This window comes from Protopterus annectens, chromosome 7.part0, assembly GCF_019279795.1.
Source record: "Protopterus annectens isolate FY-2018-M chromosome 7.part0, PAN1.0, whole genome shotgun sequence".
NCBI lineage: Eukaryota > Metazoa > Chordata > Ceratodontiformes > Protopteridae > Protopterus > Protopterus annectens.
In genome coordinates, this window is record NC_056739.1 from 797544451 (window position 1) to 797565148 (window position 20698).

At 38.9% G+C, this 20698-nt stretch overlaps 1 long non-coding RNA gene across 2 annotated transcripts in view; it reads left to right on the forward strand.

The window, feature by feature from the left end:
* The first annotated feature begins 1816 nt into the window (after window positions 1-1816).
* Window positions 1817-20698, forward strand: part of LOC122806694 — a 1210421-nt gene continuing 1191539 nt past the window's right edge. Inside the window, exon 1 of one of the 2 annotated variants that reach the window (XR_006365540.1) lies at window positions 1817-2347. This is a non-coding gene — a long non-coding RNA (uncharacterized LOC122806694). The remainder of the gene's footprint in view (window positions 2348-20698) is intronic. The other variant, XR_006365541.1, reaches the window with a different exon arrangement.

A 20698-nucleotide genomic window follows, 5' to 3' on the forward strand; every position in this document is an offset into this window, starting at 1 on the left:
TCCCCACTTGTTTGCTTGTAAATGTTATTAATGATATATATGTGTTTATATATACATTTTTTAACTAAGCTAATATGGGAAGTTGTTTCATATACTGTGAGATTTTTGTTTGTTTTGTACAGCCATACTGATGTTCTTAGGTGAATAAAGGGGGACCTTGCTGCAGGATAGGGCATTTAAGCAGTGCTTCCGTCCATTAGTAGCATATGGGCAGTTCTGGGGTGAATTTCTTTATTCCTGTCTATTGATCAAACTTGTATTTGGATATGGGCGGAGACGAGTTTTGCTTTAAGTAGATGGGGAATCTGTTTCAAAGTGCTGGGATCCTCTGGGATATGTACTTAACCCTTCAAGCCATTCCTTTTATATTGAGGAAAAGGATAAGGTATCTAGATCTGAATATTTACAGGTTCATAGTAAAGAATGAATTACTTCATTATAGGTTTACAGGTAAATACTAGGCAATGTCTGCAGACTATTACATGCCTAGCCAATAATCAGACAGTGACCAAAGGTGAGAATCAAACCCTGTACCTTGTTTTTGTGAGGTAAACACCCTTATTAGGCTAACCCCCAACAGCCATTTTTTTTAATTATTTACAACCAATTGTCCTACATATTATGTCACAAACAGAATTATGACTTTGGCTTTAGGCTGACATCTAGAATTGCTTGCTATCTTGTTAGAGCTTGTTGATTTTAATGTAACTTACTTTTACTATTGTAATTCTATTTGCTGAGTATATTGGGAAAAAAGATGCTAAGGATGAAGCTACCAGGTAACAGGAAAAGAGGAAGGCCTAAGATATGGTTTATGGATGTGGTGAGAGAGGACATGCAGGTGGTTGGTGTGACAGAGCAAGATGCAGAGGACAGGAAGAAATGGAAACAGGTGATCTGCTGTGGCGACCCCTAATGGGAACAGCCGAAAGAAGATGATGATGATTGTAATTCTATTTGTCTTCTTATTGTTCCATTGAACCTTTCTCTTCAGGCCTTTACTGTAAATGGGTTATGCATATTCAGACATCCCTCTTACTAAACATAAAACAATAAATAAATGAAATGTAATGAGGCAGTGGGGATGGAAGCTGTCACCGATATAAACAGGTGGAAATGTAAAGATAATGAGGCACTTGGGGGGCTTGCAGTGAGGTAAACAAATGGGCATGTAGTATAGTGACGCATTGGTGTGGTGTTATCAGTGATAAAAACACCTGGTCATATAAGATAGTTAGGTGCTGAGATGATTTAAAAATTATGTAGACAAGCCTGAGACTTAACTTATTCAGGTATATATGTTTTCTGTCATTATGCCAGTACATGTGTCTTGCCAAACAGACACACTACAAAACAGTGTGTGCTTACTAAGGTATAAAGGGTATTTAGCTTAAGGTGACACAGGATGAGAAATCTTGATCAGGTGTATTCTTGACGGCAGGCAACCTTTCTATAATTATAAAGCATACATTCTCTGTGTTTCTCCAGTGGAATTATTAGTCTATTTTTAGGGACTGTTAGAGCCTATATCTTCAAGTAGCTTACAGTTCGTGCAATTTTATTAACACCTTTTGAGGTTGCTGCTGCTGTGTTTACCATCCCATTGCTCCAGATTTTGCATGTGATGTTGTGCAGAGGTGCTGAAAACAAATAAACACCCTGTCTTTCCCCAACGTTAGACGCACACACTTTGTCTGCATGTGCAGGGATGTAATTGCACAGAGAAGATGACTGTAGTGTGTGAAATGGCTTGAGTTTGTTCCCGATTTAGGCGGAGGCAAGCTGTGCCAGTGTTTGGTCCTGTTACTACAGGCGCAGCATGCAGCAGGTTTGTACACAGAGAAGGGAGTGCAGAGTGCATCAAGAAGGAGGCGGGGCGCTTCTGTACTCCTAGCCTTCTGAGAGAGAGAGAGCAGGGAGGAGGAGGAGGAGTTCGTGTGAGCAAATATGAAGTGCGCAATGTTCCAAAACGGGGGACCTCCCTTTGCAACCCCCAATTAATCTCTCCCAGGCGGCACGCGGGGGTCCGGGCTCCCCCAGTGTGCTGTAGCATGGCATGCATAGAATCGCCACTCACTTCCCACCCATAGCTGGAGAAGGGTTGGGTGCCATGGGGAGATGGTGTGTTTTTTTTCTAATTCATGGAACAGGAGGAGGTGGGCGTGCGGGTGCCCCCCTTGCACCACCTCAGGCAGATTGGGGAGCCGAGGCGGGATGATGGGATTATCCGTGGGTGCTTTTTTCCAGCGGAGCTGCGTGTGGCCGTTGCACAACTGGATGAGTTATAAGCGGGAACGTTGGAGAAATATGGAGATTGGTCCACTTCAAGTAATCCTGCAGTCCTCAGGTAAGGAGATGCAAAGTCTAATAACTTGCAGCAACGCCCACCTCTACTCTTGTAACCAAATGTGTGCTGTACATGTCCAGATTTGGGAGCGTTTAAAATACGCATTTACTGTTGTGTGATATCGGGTATGAAATCGTAGGACGAATTTAATAAAGTTTTAAATAAACTTGGGTGTGAGTACAAGTATATTATTCTATAAATCTAATGCATTTCTTATATTGCAGGAAGGGAAAGCAGTTGTCTGTTTTGAACCTTCGGAGTTTGGGGGGGGGGGGCATGTCTAATAATGAAGAGTTGTGCAGTAGTGAGTCACTTACAGTATGAGTCATTTTTACAGTGGACTGGCCGCTTTTCCCGAGCTGTTGCCCAGTTATTTTGCAAGGATGGGGTGGGGGCACTAACTTTGGAGCGGACTAGGTCAGATTTGATTTGCACCCATGCGTTTTGTTTTATGTGGGACGCAGAGCCATGTCCAGGTTGGAGGTGGCGTATAAATATTACTGTTAATGGGCCTAAAGAGGGAGGAGGAGGAGTGTCGCAATTTCTTTCTGAAATGTCATGTGGTTAAATGTGGCGGGTTCGTAGTTTTCCAGGAAGACGCTGATAATTATGTGATTTTTTAATTTAATTTTAGCCGTTAAAATGGCACGGCGTGTAGTGGACTGCAGAGGGCGTCGGTGCCCGGTATGTGGGTACAGCCACTGAAGCGACCCACATAAACGATGCCCCACCCCAGAACTTAGCCTCCTGGCAAAATAGAAATAAAAATAATGAGCATGACCTGTAACCTAATATGTTAAGACACAAGATCCAGGTGGTGGGATAAGAAAGTTTGCTGTTGAAAGACATAAGTTTGCAGTTGTCACACAGGTACGTGTGGAGATGTGCAGTCCTGTACAGTCACTGCACAGATGAACCCAAAATACATAGTGTCTCCACAGACCTGCTGCTATCTGTGTGTGTGGATTAAATGTTATTTTTTAAGTGTATGTATATGCAGGCAGTAACACCTGTTGGAAAGGTATAATAAGGCAGGAGCCCAGCATTTGTTGTTAAACATGCAGTCATTTTGGGGGAGGTTGTTTTTAAATGGGTATTGAGTATACTTTATGCATCACTTTTAGCTAATCATATTGGTATCTTGAGCTCATTTCACTAATAGATGAGTGAGAGAGAGTTTTTAGCATTCAACTTGCAGGTGTGTGAAGTGTGTGTGTAGATATATAAATCATGGGGACATCTCTCCCATAAAATTTAAGCAAATATTTTTAATGTTCCTTTAGTAGATTTATTCCAGTTTACAGTAAAAGTCTGTTTCAAGTCCTCCAGCTCCTGAACTCTACTTTAATTGCAGAGATGATGAGTGTCATCTTATAGATGAAACCTTAATGTTGTATGTCCAAGTTGATGTTGGCTACTTTGGATGTAAAAGATTATATGGCTGTATCTTAAAAAGCACAGGAGTTTCCCCCAAGTGTTGTGACCATTTTTTACTCCTAGTCTGTATCACTAAAGCCTTAGTCAGGTGTTTCCCTCTTGAAAATAAACAGCATTTTGTGGTATTGTAAACTGGTCAATATGTAAAATGTGTGGAAGTGTTCTGCCCCATCAGATTTGTTTCATTTTGTTAAGGGAGCTGCCTGTCTGTACCTTCCATCACATGTGCTTTGTGCGGGGTTGGCTGAGTAGTTTGAAGGAAGGTTCGTTCTCCTTTGTAGATTTCTCCTAGTGGGAACATGACACATTCATGTGTTGGATAGCTTTAGGGGATGAAAAGGTGTGGATGTGACAAATTGAAGCAGATTATTGCTCGCTGTAATTAACAAGTGGTGGTAGGTCTGACACTAATGTCACCATAAGATAATTGTTTACAGGGAACATTCTGGACTCAGCATGATTACAACAACATATAAATACCAGTTTCATAAGTGCTGTTACTTTACATGCACTTGTGCATGCCATTTAGTTCCTGAATGTATTTTATTACTTATTACACACCCTGGAATGAATTCAGTGGGCTTCTGTCATATAAAGCAGTGTTTTGAGGATTAAAGTTTATTGGAAGTTTTTATTTTTGACACTGAGTAGTAGAGTGCTGTTTATGTACAGAAATCATAGCAGTTAAGTAGTAATGCTATTGTAAAACGAGCTTGTTAGTTTATAGATAGACATTTACATGTGCATTAGAATTGTAAAAAATTATGGTTTTATTCTTATGCTTTAACCATGCAACTTCTGATAAAGTAGCCTTTGTAAATACTTGAAAACATTTTCTGTTTCCAAGTATGACAGTTTCAGTGATAGTTATAGTTAGAGTAAAATATAAACTTCTTAGGTTAAGTTGTAGGGTAAGTTAATGTCACACAAATAATTACAAATAGTATTGCTTTTTATAAACTGTTGGGTATATTTGAACAGTTTAAAACCTGCCTCTTTCCATATAAGTATATAACTCATTTGACTGAAGTGGGTAAGTCTAACTCCCAACCTTTTCCATTTTTATTTCCCTAGTTATGCACACCGTTTCAGGATTAAGATTTTCTGGCAGGCATGCTGTTTTTCTAATGTCCTGTAAACCCCTCAGACAAATCGCACACTAAGAAAGGCCTTAATGGCAGCTTTGGACTGTTACGTAATTGTCAGGGGGAAGTAGGGGAAGTTTCCTTTATGACTAGCTAAAGCTGTAGGGATGCTTTTCTTCTGCCAGTAAACAGCTGTAATCACAGCTATCAATGCTGTATAATTTTAGTGATGTTTATTATAATAAATAATAATTATACAATCATTGTTCTGTTGTGTTTATTTGGTTGTCTGAGTTTGGGGCCCAGTTGAGATCTTTGATGCAAAGTAACGGCAGAAGCCTGGCTAGTGAGAGATGTGTCCTGCTTGTAGGAACCTTAGTACAATTTCTATTTCAAAGTAGACTGATTTGCTTTTTTTTTATTGTGACTTGGGAGGCTAGGACAGATACACATGTGTACAAATGTATTACACATTTACATGAATGTATTTTAACCATAATAATGTGATCTTATGTTCATTTTATAAATACAGTGACATATCCATTTAAATACATATGAATAATACTATGGATGTGTGTCCATGCTTGGATAAGTATTTTTTCTACTTTTTCATTTCGGTATTAAAAAAAAGTTTCAACATTTTTAGTTAGAAGCAAAAAATAGTGATTTTTCTTGTATAAATGTTTTACAAGAGTTAGATTGTAGTAATAATTCTGATTTACAAAAGTTAAACAGTAATAATAATTCTGATTTACAATCTTTTAACAATCAGAAGGATAATCTCTATACTTTTATTTTTTCAATAAAATTTTTTTTTCTGACCGTTATGTAGCAATATCAGACTCGCCAAAGAGCCTTGGACTTTTCTGTCTACAGACGTCTGAAAACGTATTCTTGCTATTTTTAACGGAATTTTTTAACTCTGTTCTGAGGCTTAAATTTTCAAAATTTCATGCATTTGTTGCTGGGAAAGGTAGGCAAGTATATTAAAAAAGAAATCTGCATGAATGGTGTATAGTAAACAAAGAAAAAAGGAGAAAAAGGTGGAGAAAAAGTAGTTATTTAGAAAGGAACAAACAAGCACTTTAGCACATTGCAGAGGTTTGCAAAAGCAGATATTTTAATCCTCTGTGGGTGTTTTCAGTTGGTCCAGTAGTACAAAAAGATAGCTTACTGAGAAGTAAGTTTTCAGCGTTATTTCCGTTGAGTAGTTTTTAATATTGTACAAACTTGGAGACTATTCATTAAAGGTAATAACGTTGGATAGAGTTGTTTTGTTTTAGTTTTGAGAAAAGAATGCTTACCTTTGTGAACTATCCCAGATAGTGGTGCAACTTGCTGTATGCCAGGTCATTTTATGAATGCTGCTTATCTCCACAGTTTTAACTCTTGGGGGGGGGGGGAGCAGGGCAAACATTTTAAAAATACACTTAGAATGCGAGATACCATTTTGTAAGTGCATTAAGGCATTCAGGTATGTACTTGGAATAACTCCAGTCATGTCAAATGGTTGTAAGGTAGTCTGTCTTCAAATTTGTACCTCAGTTCATCCAGAGCATTCCACATTTCTGGTATGTTCATGATATTGTAAAGTATTCATTACACTTGCTTTAACCAGTAGAGCATTCATTGAAACTAGATTAAAAAAGTGCCACAAATGCTTACATTTCTCATTCCTACCATATCTGTAAGAGTAATCCATCTAGCTTGGGTATGTGTAGCCTATGGCACCACTGTTTATGTACATTTCACATGGCACTCCACTGGGTACCATAAGATTGGAGTATCTTGATAGTGATAGCAAAGGCTTTGTTGTCATTTAGTTGGGTCCGATGATCTTGCAGAGTAGGCCTGCTTTGTTATATTCTTCCTGATTCATTAATTCGGTAATGCTGTCTTTCTTTTTTGCCTTTGATCTTTCAGCATCAGTCTTCTCCAGTGACTTTTATGTGACAAAGTATTTTGTTTTCATATCCAGCTTTTCAGTGAACAGTATGAGTTTCAAGTATTGACACATTTGGTTGTCTCAGTCTATGGAATTCTCAAAAGTTTTCTCCAACACTGCAGTTTAGAAGCGCTGATTTTTTGGTGCACAGCCTTACTTACGGTTCAGCGTTTGCAACTGTGTGTTATTATTGGGATAACTAGATATATTTGACTATATGGAAGGCTGACAGTGTGTTTTCCTTGCAGTTTATTATCCAGACTTGTCATGGATTTCCTCTCAAGGAACAGGTGTCATAATTTTAAGGTTGTATTATTCATATGTACATCTTTGAGCCCAGTGAAATGCAGTCTGTCCCTGTTATCATATATTCCCCAGCTCTTTGTAAAGACTTGAGCACGATAACATACTTTTTTGTCACGTTAAGCACTATTTTATTTTTATTTGTTTTCCGGGGTAGGACAGTGATCTCCATGGACCTTTTTCATGCTCATCCCAGGACTGGTGTCTGTTTTCAACTTTTAACTTCATCATGTCGCCAGCCTCTCCAACTCTTCTTGCTTTCAGCCCTCAAGAGTCGCAGCATATGCACATCTAAGGTTACTATTTCTCCCAGCATTTTTGATTCTTTCTTATTTATCTAACCCAGCATGTATCAAAATATATCCAGAATAATTTAAATAAATTGACAATATGCAGCCATATCTGCATGTTTTTCTCTTAAAACAGCTTTTTTTATGTTTGACTGTAGCTTGATTTGCATACATATTCCTGAGAAGGCAGGTAAATTACATGGTATTTCCAGTTCTCTAAGAACTTACCATAGTTTGCTTTGGTCAAAGGTTTTAGTAATAGTTGGTAAATAAGAGTTATGGAATTCCCTTGTTTTATGCTGTTATCCAGAGGATATTGGCAAAGTGATTTGTGACCGTTTAACCCTTCTCAAGCCATCTTGTACATCTGGCAGTTCTTTGCCCATATAACGGATTGGAAAATGTTGATTTATATTCAAATCCTAGTAAAGGTTAAGAATGAAAGTGCTCGAGTGATCAAACCCTTACATTTTTCACTTGATAGAAGGGTAATGCTTAAGATCATAGGCTTACTGTTTTATTTAATGACTTTTTTGTCAGGATCTACTGTAGTCTTGAGCACCTTTTATTAACTTCAGTTGGTAAGAAGTAGTGGAATTGCATTTGTATCGCCCCCAACATGCTTGTCACTCCATCTTGTAAGAGAAGTGATTTTTGTCAGTAGCGGGTACTCTGTCCAAGGAGTACTTTCAGTTTCAGCAGTAGTATTTTCAAGGAGCATTTTACGCATTCATAGTCCGTATCTGGTGTAGTCGCAAACATAATTAACTGCAACCTCATTTTTTTAAACACCTGTATCGAAATTTCACCTGTGACGCATGCAAATGTACATTTATGTAAAAGCAGTTGAGCCATATTAACAAGTTCACATTTACAGACATTAACATCACAAGTGTTCTATATCCTACAATCAGCGCAACATGACATAAATTATTCAATTCTTGCCTTCTCTTAAACCGTATTCCTCCTTCAAAACATTTTTCTGCATGTACAGTTGCCAAATATTCCATATTTTTCTGTGTAATTTACTCCTGCCCTTTTCTAAAGATTCCATCTCCAGGACTTTTATTTCTTTTACAATGTTCAGTATCTCAAGTATAGTTGGTTGAGGTTTTTATTTCTGTTTTCTAGTAATTGCTTTTTTGGCCTCTACCAGAATTAAACTTGACTAGACCTAAGTATGTGTAAGCAATTCAGATCCTGTATCCCAGCTCAAAAAAATAATTTCCTCTGTTACTCTTATTTTCTCGTTCAGTATTCCTGACAGAGTACTCCGTAGGGAATTTTTTTAATAAAGTTTTCTCGTTCAGTATTCCTGACAGAGTACTCCATAGGGAATTTTTTTAATAAAGTCTGTCAACTCATTATATTCCCAAAACATATGCTCCCAGTTACTTCTTTTTCACCATCACACCTCCAGCATTTGCCATCTACCTGAGGAAAAATTATTTGGAGTCTGCTTGGGGTATAAAAATGCCTATGTAAACACTTCCAAGCTAGAATCCTAAATCTAGACTTTGTTGCATATTTGGGAGCCACACAAATGTCATCACACTGTTTCGTTGTGAATAACAAATCAAATGTCTTTTCTGACCTCTTCTGATTGATTCCTGTAGTTAGCATGCAACCCTTCTTTAACCTCCGCTTCTGCTCTAGATTCACTTAAAAACTTGACCAGAGCAGGTGTTTTATTTAGGATTTCACTATCCCTTTCTCTTTGTCTGTACTCTGTTATTAATCTCTAAAAGGGAAGGCAGTCACTAGCCTGCAATCCTGATGTCTTATTGGCCTCCTCCCATTCTACAGTAAACTCTGTTAACCAGCATCCATGGGGATTGGTAGATGCCGGACAACTGTAGTTTCTGGTTGCTTGAGAGTTACTATTAAAAACAGGCCTGACTAATGCTGTACCCTATACTATTTGTTTGGTTTGACTTGTTCTCAGGTTGAGGAGGGAGGGAATTTATTCCTATCTTCTTTTTTAAAACTGCAAAACTCTAAAAATGTAAGGTATGTTTTTGTGGGGGGGTGGGGACAAAGTGCAACACAGTTAACTGAGAGTTTACTGTATTATCTTTCCCTCTTTAGTTGTTTGCTCCCAATACCTTGGTTCCTTTGCCAGTTTCTACCGGTAAATCCCCCCTTGCCTATTCTTTGTACCCCTAATTGCAGTTATCTGTATTGGCATAATCTCCTTTCTCCATTTTCATATGGGCTTAGGTCTTGGTATACTTTCCGAATATGATATTTTGTATGACTGTTGTTGTTTTCATTAAGGAACTGGGTCCAAAATACCACTTGTTCCTTGTTTATTGAATTATGCCCCCCGCTCCTACCACCAGCTGAAACCTCACATTTTTTAAATTAAAAGTGCTGCACTGATCTGAGACTGAGCCCACCAGGTTTGGCACTTAATACAGTTGTGTCACTTCAGTTTTTAAATGAATTGTCACCATCAGCAACCCTGTACTTTAGAAATTACACCTTGTTATATTTGTAATTCATAAAGGAATGTATCAGACAGAAATGTTTGATTTGACAGGCCAGGGCAATTTTAGTATTTAAATTTCTTGTGTCTGTGGTATGATTGGGTTATTTTATGTCTGAATGGTCTGTCTTTGCCAACATGAAACATAAGTTGGACGCTGTGTGTTACACAGGTGAAAAACTGTGCTGCTTATGCAGAGTTTCCTGACTGAAAATGTTCAGTGTTGTTGCTTTCATTAAGAGAACTGTGTGTACAGCGTCGATATACCTAAGGGTTAATTTAGTATAGGAAACTGTTTATTAATTTGCATGTGCTGTGCGCCACAGTACCTTATGATTTACTGCTTGATGGCTTCCCTCGTAACTGGAGCTTCCTTCTCGTCTGTAATGCATTACATTACTATTTTAAAGTCTGGACAGTTGTGTTTTTGTTTGCTGCATTTGACCCGGAATGAGTGGCTGCTGTACATATTTCTGTTTACTTTAATAGTGTCCTGCACATATTTCTGTTTACTGTAATAGTGTCATGTCAGTCTGTCTCCTTGTTTTCTTCCTTCAGCTGATACTGTAACTAACCTCTGTTGTCAGGTGTGAACCACATACATATTGTGTCCAATGCTGTCAGGTTTTCTAGCCTGTCATTCTTGCCTAATGTGGTTGCATGTATTAGATGTAAACTTTGCCCTTGTATACATAGACATACCTCTCGGCTGTCCCTGGTATGTACTCAGGATTTTACTTTGTCCCTCTTAAAGCTGATAATTTGGTGAGATGTTAAGGTGAATTACACTGTCATTATGATTACAGACTTCATTTTTATCTTCAGGAAATACATGCAATTTTTATTCCACCATCTTTCCAAGTTTAGTACCATTTTAAAAAGTAGCCTTGATTTGAGGCATTTGTCTTTTCAATATTTATGGATGTGTTTCTGATTTTGGAGGAAGCGGATGAGAACTCTGCTTCAATATATTTTTTTTTCACTTGCATGCAAGGTACAGTTACTGAGTTGACTTCCTGTATGTAAATATAATTAGTTGTTTTGGGTTTTCAGCATTCCAAAGACATGCGTCTGGAGCATTTCTCCCCGGGTGTATGCTGGAAATGGGCTCTGTCCCAATGGGACTTTCCCGGTAAACAAATGCCAAATAAATATCAAAAATGCCACTAGCAGATTGTAAACCTTGGTAAGCCATATATTTTCAAACATTCTGTGCACTCAAGTCACTCCAACAACAAGTACAAATACAACTCTGTCATTGTCCATGCTGGAGTGAATGACTTGAGACGTACCTCCCTGGACTACATGAAAAGAGACATGGAAGAGTTCTTGGATCATGTGGCATAGGCAGGTATGACCCTAGCCCTGAGTAGCATCCTGCCTTCGCCCAGAATTATACCACAGTATAGGGACAAAATGATTTGACTTCAACAATCGGCTAAGCTTCTGGTATCATTCAAAGGGGATCCAGTATTTGTCTGCCTGGGAAGACATGATCGACAAACCACGATGCTTTGCCAGAGATGGTCTGCACCTGTCACCCCTGGGATTCAGGTTAATGGCTAAAGCTCTTGCCACCCCTATAGTGCCTTTTTTAGGCAAGGTTCAAAGGATAAAACCACCACCGTAACAGATACAAGCATGCAAAATCTGAAGGTAATGCTACTCAATGCTAGAAGTCTAAACCTCAAAATGTACTCTCTTGAGGCATTCCTAAAAATGGAGAACATCAATATCTTTGCAGTAACTGAGACCTGGTTCAAGGCTCCAGAGAGCAGCCCTGCAATACCAGGCTACAACTCTTACCACACTTTTCGGCCACAAGACCGAAATACTAAAGGTGGAGGAGTGTCCATATTCACCAAGGATATTCACACCTCCAGGCTAGTTGCCCAACACAATGCATCTGAAATTCTCCAGGTGCAACTAACACTAGGTAAGACTGCAATCCAAATTGTAGCTTGCTACAGATCCCCCCACCATGCCCCAAGATTCTCACTACACCTTTCTAAACATACTAGAAAATATTAAAATACAACCAAACACCCTAATACTGGGTGATTTCAACTACCCTGCCATTAACTGGGAAAACTACTCGGGTACCAATCCCTTTTCCCAACGGTTCTTGGAATTCATAAATTCCAACCCCCTGGATCAACTAATCCATTGTCCCACCAGGGGCTCCAATATCCTAGACCTGATCATTACCAACATGGGAGATGTATGTTCCACACCAGTGGTCATCCCCTCATTCGTCAGGTCTGACCATAAGCAAATCACCCTTGACATCCACATCCCACCCCCAAGTAAATAAACCTCCTTAAAAAACTTCTCCAAAGCCAACTTCATGCTACTGAAGTTAGAAGTGACAAACTTCATGACACCCATGCATATGGGATCCGAAAGTTCGACTGCAGAGTCCTACACTAAAGCACTGTACGAGCACATCCACTCGTGCATGAATTGTGCCATCCCAAATAGAACCAAGATGCTCTTCTCCAAAAAAAGGAAGCCAATCTGGTGGTCCCCTGTTATAAACAAGCTATATAACAGAAGGAAGAATCTGTTACAGAAAAGAGGAAAATCCCAGGATGCAAAAAACTCCCTCACCAGCCTCAGTAAGAAGCTGAGATCCCTCATAAAATCTTCAAATGCTAGTTACGAAAATAAAATTGCCAAAGATTCCAAAGACAACCACAAGGCATTCTATAGTTATGTCAAGAATCTAAATGGCAATGCTCAGATCTGCAACAGAATGGCATTAAATATACCGATCCCAAGGATATTGCCAATATCCTGGCAGATCGATTTAGTGCCAACTTCACCCCCCTCTCACCCCCTAAAGGGCCCATCTCAATACCAAAAGATTGCCAAATTCCGGTAATCACGGCCACACAGGTAGAAACCGCACTCTCCAAAGCTAAGAATACAGCATCCATGGGACCAGATGACATCCCAGGCTGTATACTAACATGAACTGGCACCTCACCTAAGTGTTATGTTTAATCATAGCCTCACCTCAGGCTTCATGCCCACTGAGTGGTGCACAGCTACAGTTATCCCACTCCACAAGGGGGGATCCGCCTTGGATCCTGGGAACTACCGTCTCATCAGTCTGACAAGCCTGATCTGCAAGGGCATGGAACACATTATCATGGAACTTATAAGCAAAGACATTGACAACCTTCAAACACTAGACCCCACCCAGTTTGGGTTTGTGAAGGGCCAATCTTGTCTCCTGAATCTGATTGACTTCTTCAAATCAGTCTCTAGAGCTGTGGACGAGGGTAAGGCAGTCCACACAGCTGTCTGGACCTCGCCAAGGCCATCGACACCATCCCCCACTCTGGAATCATAGATAAACTTACTAAGCTGGGCATAAATCCTACGTCACTCAATGGGTTGCCAACTGGCTTACTGACAGAACCCAGACTGTAAAAGTAGCTGACTCCAAATCCAGCTCCAGACAAGTGACAAGTGGAGTACCTCAGGATTCAGTCCCGAGACCACTCTTGTTTGGTATCTACTTCTCTGAAATACAGGCTAACACTAAGGGACTCTGGCTAACAAAGTTCGCAGATGACTGCAAACTGGGAGCCATTACTGAATCCCCAAATGATGTGGATATTCTACACAAAAGGGCCTTACAGAAACAGATGCCTGGTGCCAGAGCCATGAGCTCAAGCTTAATGCCAAGAAATGTATAGTTATCCCCTTTGGAAAAAAACATGTACCCATGAATTACCACATAGGTGGCAGGACACTAAACATCGAAAGTGTGATGAGAGACTTAGGGACACAGGTGAACAGTGGTCTCACTTTCGATAACCACATCGCCACAACAGTCAGGAAATCCTTCCATGTGGCACACCTCATCACGAAGGGCTTTTCATCCAGAAAAAAGGAGGTCATTGTCTCACTGTACTCACCCCTCAATAGACCCATTATAGAGTATAATGCCACATTTGGTATGTACCTCACAAGACATCTGCAACAACTAGAAAGGCCACAGAAATACCTCACTAAAAGAATCACAGGCATAAAGCAGATGCCATATGCTGACCATCCAAAAAAACTCCAGCTATACTCTGTGGCATATCGTCAACTCAGAGGCAATCTCTGCTTAACATACAAGGCTATGTCAAACCCTGAGCTGTTGGAGATGCTCCACTTAAAGAAATTTCAATCCCTCCGAGCCACACGCTCCAGGGATCTAAACCTTGTCATCACAATGAACAAAACATGCTGGAGGGATAGGTTCCTGACCCAGAGACTCCCCATACTCTGGAATAGACTGCCCAAACATGTCAAGCAGAGTGCCTCATTGGCCCTCTTCAAAAGGAACCTTGATGATTGGATGGGAGATAGGAATTTCAACCCGGGGATCATGTCAGTTGCCCTGCTAGACAGGGGTCCAGAGAAGTAAATATTGTGGGAAGAAATATCCATGGAATTGTTATGGCTAGGCTTGCATAGGCCCTAGGGCCGATAGCCTAGTACCAAACTATGAACCTATAAAATCTTTCATAGATTAGTACTAAGCTAACTGCCCTTGCGAGCCATTTTAAGCCTAGCCAATTATCCCTTGTGAGATTCAAACCCTGCACCTTGTGTTTGTAAGGCAAACACCTTAACCATTAAGCCACCCTCCTAACCCTTTCATGCCACTTAGAGTATTCCTACTTCCAGTTAATAACTCTCCAGTAAAATGCTTGTTAAGGGCATGTAGATTAATAATATATTTGCTTTTGAGAAAAGAAAAAAAAAACACACACACATTCAGTCAGGAAAAGAATGTAACAAGCTATGGCTTTAGTCCGTTATTGAGCTTTTGTTTGTTAGACTGGTGAGTAGGGTGTTCCATACTCTGGCTATACAGGAGGAGTACAGGGATTCTCCTGCAGAGTTAGAGGCCTTTGAGACTTCTAATAGTTTGTTGTTGGAGCGTAGAACTCTTAGTTGTGTATGGCTTGAGTAATTTCTTTAGGACTGGAGTTTTTTTTGGATTATGTAGAATTTTATGGGTTAGGGTTAGTTGGTTACACAGTAGGAGATGGGGGAATTCAAGTTGTCGTAGTTGTTGTAGGGCTGAGCAATGATATGACCTATAGGGTGAATTGGTGGCAAAGTGTGTCTTGGCTATAGTTTCTTTGATTGTTTTTGTCAGAAAGGGTTTGTTCCTGTAAAAGTCCCCGAGTTTATTGTGGATTTTTTTTATGGTGTGGGCAATGTGGATGTCAAATGTCAAGTTACAGCCAATTTCTATTCCTAGAAGTTTAGTGTGATTGACAGGTGAGATAATGGTGTTATACTGGACACTATGTTGAAGGGAGAAGGAGGTTTGTATTTAGTAGGATTGAATAATAGTAAATTTGTTTTATTGGTGTTTAGGATTAGCTGGTATTCCAATAACCAGGATTCAACTGATAGGAGGGATTTTTGTGTCAGTGCGTGTAATTCTTCGATGGTAGAGGCATTACATATTACTGTGGCATCATCTGCATATTGCATTACTGCAGATCTGGGTGTAGAGGTATGGAGGTTATTAGTAAAGATAGAGAAAAGTAGTGGTCCAAGGATGGGGACTTGTGGCACACCTAATGTTACTGGAAGTAGTGGAGAAGTGTTGGATTGCCACTGCATTGCCTGTTGTCACACTGAGAGGTAGCTTTGGAACCAAGAAATAGTGGACTCTGGTTTAAGGTAGAAAGAATATTGATAAGTTTAACATGTGAAACTGTATCAGATGCCTTGGAGAGGTCTAGAAAGAGAGCTGTTACAAAATGTCCATTGTTTCTGTATGTATTCACAGTTTCAGTAAATGATAGGAGGGCTGTAGTGGTACTATGAGAGGGGCAGAATCCATGTTGTGTTTTACTAAGTAGGTTTTGGGTGTTAAGGTGGTTCATAATTTGCATATGTATACATCTTTCAAGAATTTTGCAGAAAGGTGACAGGATGGCAATGAGGTGATAGTTTGATAGTTCTTTTGCGATGCCCCATTTGTGGAGAGGTATTACATAGGAGATTTTCCATATATCAGGAACAGTTTTTTCGGTTATAGATCAGTTTCTCAGAATTGTTACAGGATAAACTATAGCCTCTGCAGCTATTTTATTATATTATAGTACTTGTAAAAGTTTTGCAATAACGAAAATCTATTTTTTAATCTGTTGACAGTAGTGTATATAGAATATGATTGTCTCCTTGGAAAATGTATTGAAGGTAAAGAAGAAATTTTGGGTCAAAAAGTTCTAGGAACAAAGTTTTCATGCTACATTACTGTATAAACCTTGATCAGTAATGTAAGATGCAGCCATCCGTTAAGTTTCTCCTCATATGGTGTCCAGTTTAGACATAGCCTGATCATTTTATCACTTAAAAGTCTGAGATTTTGTTTTGTTTTGTTTCGTGTTCCAGTCTTCTGAAGACTAGAATGTGTTGGCTTTAACTAATATAGCATCAAAGTTTTTAGTAGTTTTATTTTTAAAATTTATTCTGCTCTGTTACTTTCTTTTAAAAGAAAGAAGAAGCATTTAAAGAGAGATCCAAAATTAAGCCTGTTTTGTTTGTTTGTAGCACTATAGTTAAACACTATAGTTGTACAGCAGCAAAATAATCCCTGACTGGAGTTACTGTAACCACTCAAACTGCAGTAAAGTCCCCTCTGTAAAAATAATGCCTGCAAGTTCCTGCTAATGATGACACATGCACAGAGCTTACTTCTGCGTAAATAATGTTTTCTGCAATTATTCTTTCATATCAGAGTTCCTGTGGCAAGACTGTTAAGAGTTACAAAATTGTTGGACGTGAATGTGTTTATGGCTGTAAAAGATTTTTTTTTTGTTTTTGTGGGGCAGTTGTTCCTCCTTCGTGCCTGCTGACCATCAGCCCCCCCCCACCCCCATTTTAGTTTTAACCCATCCTGGCATGAAGTTGACTGCTGATTAGATGGGGCCGTCATCTTGCCAATCATCAGGGTGTTTATTGCCTTTGTTCACCTGTAATGATGTGCGCCATGAGAGTGTTTGTCTTAAGGTCCTCACCCCACACTTTTTTTTAAAGACCTTTATTAAAGCCTCACTTAAGACATGGGTACATATACAGTAATAGAAAATAAAACTGACTATATTAACATTTTTTCATTTGCATACATTATACAGAAGTGTGATCGGTGTGTAAAATACCTATGTAAACAACTTTCAAGTAAAAATCTTAAACATTCCTGATTTTGTTGCATATTTGGGAGTCCTACATCTGCCCTCTCATTGTTCCCTTGTAAATTACTTTTCTAATCTCTCTTCCCAATCTTTCCTAACCTCCTCTGATTTATATAGTTATCGTGCAGTATTTTATACGACCTACTAATTATTCCATTTTTCACTGCAATTTCTGTTCTAGATTCAGTTAAAACTTTACCAGAGTAGATTCTTCACTTAAGACTGCCCATTCCTTTCTATTTTCCTGTATATACTCCAATAGAACTGCAGGTTAGAGACCGCCTTCCCTACCAGAGATTTCTAATTGGCCTTATTCCACTCTTACATTTCTCTCTCTCTCTAGTTATTTGCTACCAATATCTTGGTTTCTTTGCTAGTTTTCTCTGGTAAATTCCTGCCCCCTCTTGCCTATTTTCTCTCCCCCTACTTGCAGTCATCCCTTTTGGCTAAATCTCCTTTCTCCATTTCCCCTGTTGGCTTAGTTCTTGGAGGACTTTCTGCTACTTTATGAATATAATATTCAGTATGGCTGCTGGTACTCTCCTTAAGGATCTGCATCCAAAACCTAAACTCTCCTTATTTCTTGAACTCCCCTCATCATCATCTATAACCTTCTTATATATATATATATATATATATATATATATATATATATATATATATATATATATATAACCCTTAACTGCATAGCTCTAAAATATCCTGTTAAATCAGGCAATCCTGAACCACCTTGTTTTATTGAGATGATCAGCTTATCACACTTAACTCTTGCCCTCATCCCTTCCCAGGTTACCTACAACTCTTTTTTAATTATTTTCCACAGTTTCTCCTCTTGCTGATTTAAAAATATTTCTGGCCTGTATATAAAACTAAAGGGACTAAAAACATTGTCACTGCTTGTATCTTGCTATCCATATCCATAAACACAAACTTCTAGTGTCTCGGTTTTTGTATCTTTTATTTAGTGTCTTCCCACATAGCCTTAGCTGCCAAAGAAGAAGCTTTTTTTTTTTTAATACATATTCCTAAATACTTCATGGTGCTGCGGTAGCGTTGTCGCCTCACAGTAAGACGCTGTCTGGTTTGGTTCTCAGCTAGAGCGTCTTCTGCGTGGAGACATGCGTGAAAGGGCGTACCTTCGTTGAAGGTTGTGTGTCAGGGCTGGCAACTCGGCACGTAAAAATCAACTGCCAGTCATTAGCAGACCGGAGTTCTGCTGTGGCGACCCCTAACCGGGAAAAGCCGAAAGACACATACATTCCTAAATACTTCATTATATCATGTCTACATAAATATGGACATTGCTGAACCAATTCATATATAGATACATAAAACAAAGTATAGAGCCATAAATTATCTTCAATTTTATATACTAAAAAGACTTTGAAACTATTTTAGTATGTTCCACAACACAGAGATGTCCTTTTCTGGATTTTTCATGTTCAAAATAATATCTTGTGCAAATCCAACTCTTCCTTGATTACTATACCAGTTATATACTTGAATTAATGAGTCACTTATTTTCTTTGCCAGTGGTTCAAAATATAAAGCAAATAATAAAGGGGAAAGCGGGCACCTCTGCCTGGTACCTCTGTTCAAAGACAACTTATTGGAGAGCAACCCTCCCACTTTAATACTTGCCTCCCACCCTTCATACCTCTTCCTAATTAAACTTCTCACTGTATCAGGGAAGGTAAATGCTTCTATTACCCTACTCATAAAAATAAAATCCCAGTTTACTTTGTCAGATGCTTTCTCTGCATCAAGACTCACCATCACCAACACAATTTTCTTGCATTCTACTTCCGTCTGGATCATCATTTTTTATAATCATGGTCTCACATGTTTGCCTCCCCTCCAAATGATTGTGTTGATCCATATCTATATATTTTGGCAGCACCTTTTTGTCATTCTTTTAGCTAGTGTAGACATAAACACTGTATAATCATGGTTTAAACTTGGGTCAAGACAAAGCTGGATCTGATGGATCTTAACTGTGGTGGCTTTATTGCCCAAAGGAAGTATTCTTCCAAGATGTTGCTTTCCCTCCTTTTAAAAATACTGTTAAAAAGAATCTACCAGACCCTTGCCACTTTCCCTGCAGACTTCTACAGGAATACCATCTGTTCCAGGAGTCTTCCCTTTATTGATTTATACAGCACTGTTTTTATCTCATCCCATCCTAGCTTTACTACTTCTTGTGGACACTAATCTTCTTCTAACCTTGGCATAATTAATGTCTTTTGTATTTGTTTCCATTTCTGCTCTTTCTTGGTTTCTACATTCCTTTTGCTTTATACAAATTTTCATAAAATTTCTGAAATATCTCAAATAACCACTATAGGATCTCTGGTTATTTTCCTTGTCATAGGCTCCCTAAGTCTGGCAACAACCCTTTTTACTTTCTGTTACCCAAGTCGCTGTACTGAATGGTTTTTGTTCTCTGGAATTAACAAAGAAACAATAGTTGCTTAACAGCAATCTTTCTAAATTCTTGCATATTAACCAAATATTCCCTTATTTCCCCTTTAATATTCTGCAGTTGATCCTTTCCTTTTTCTGTGATATTCCCCTAATTCTTTGATACTTCAAATTTTGTCAGCCCCTTTAAATAATTCCTTTTACTTAACCATATTTTCTCTTTTTTCTACTCTGTTTCTTGGCTGCACTTCCATTTTATCCCATCTGAAAAAAATTCTATCTTCCCTATTAACTCTTGAATAATTTCCACTACCAATTCCATGAATTCCTGTCTTTTTAACAGGTAGGTGGAAAACAGGCACAGTTTCATTTTTACCTCATTACTCTTGTATTTTTATCTTGGGTTTTATCGGTGCATGACCTGAAATAGTTATTGGAAGTGTGTCATAGTTTTCCATTAAATGCACATTCTCCTGTAAAATATCAGTTCTGTCCAGTCTAATGAAGTTTAACAGTCCAGATAGGAACAATTGTCCACCATCGACAGCTGCACCAACAGACAATACCTAATCTAAAATTAAGGTTATCTTTGCTAACGCACATGTTACAGCCTGTGTTCCCACTTACACTGATTGCTTTCTGTTCTTTTCTTGGTTCTGTTCCCCTACCATATGTGGAAAACTGCTTGTATGCTTAGAAAAAAAAAAGGCATTGTACACTGGCTACCTTTTTAAATGAAATTAAATCATGCACTCTTTTATTAAATACATTTAAGTATTAAGGCTGCTGGGTAGGGCACTATCTCTTATTCACTTCCAATAATTTCAGACTTTATTTTTTTACCGAACTGCTAGCAGTTGTACCTTTTTTAGAATGTGCATTTCCCTCGGCAAGGAGTTTTCATAACTCTCAGGATTAATTGCTTGGACCTGCGACAGCTTCACTTCATGTAAAAGTAGTCAATAGTGAGGAAAAAAAGCAATTAACAACTTTGTAGGTGCATGAAGTAATCTTTGTAAAGTTCACTCGGACCAAAATGTACAAATTCCCCTGGCCAACTGCCCTCAAATGCAGGTTTAATGTATCCCAGGCCAACTGCCCTCAAATGCAGGTTTAATGTATCCCAGGCCAACTGCCCTCAAATGCAGGTTTAATGTATGCC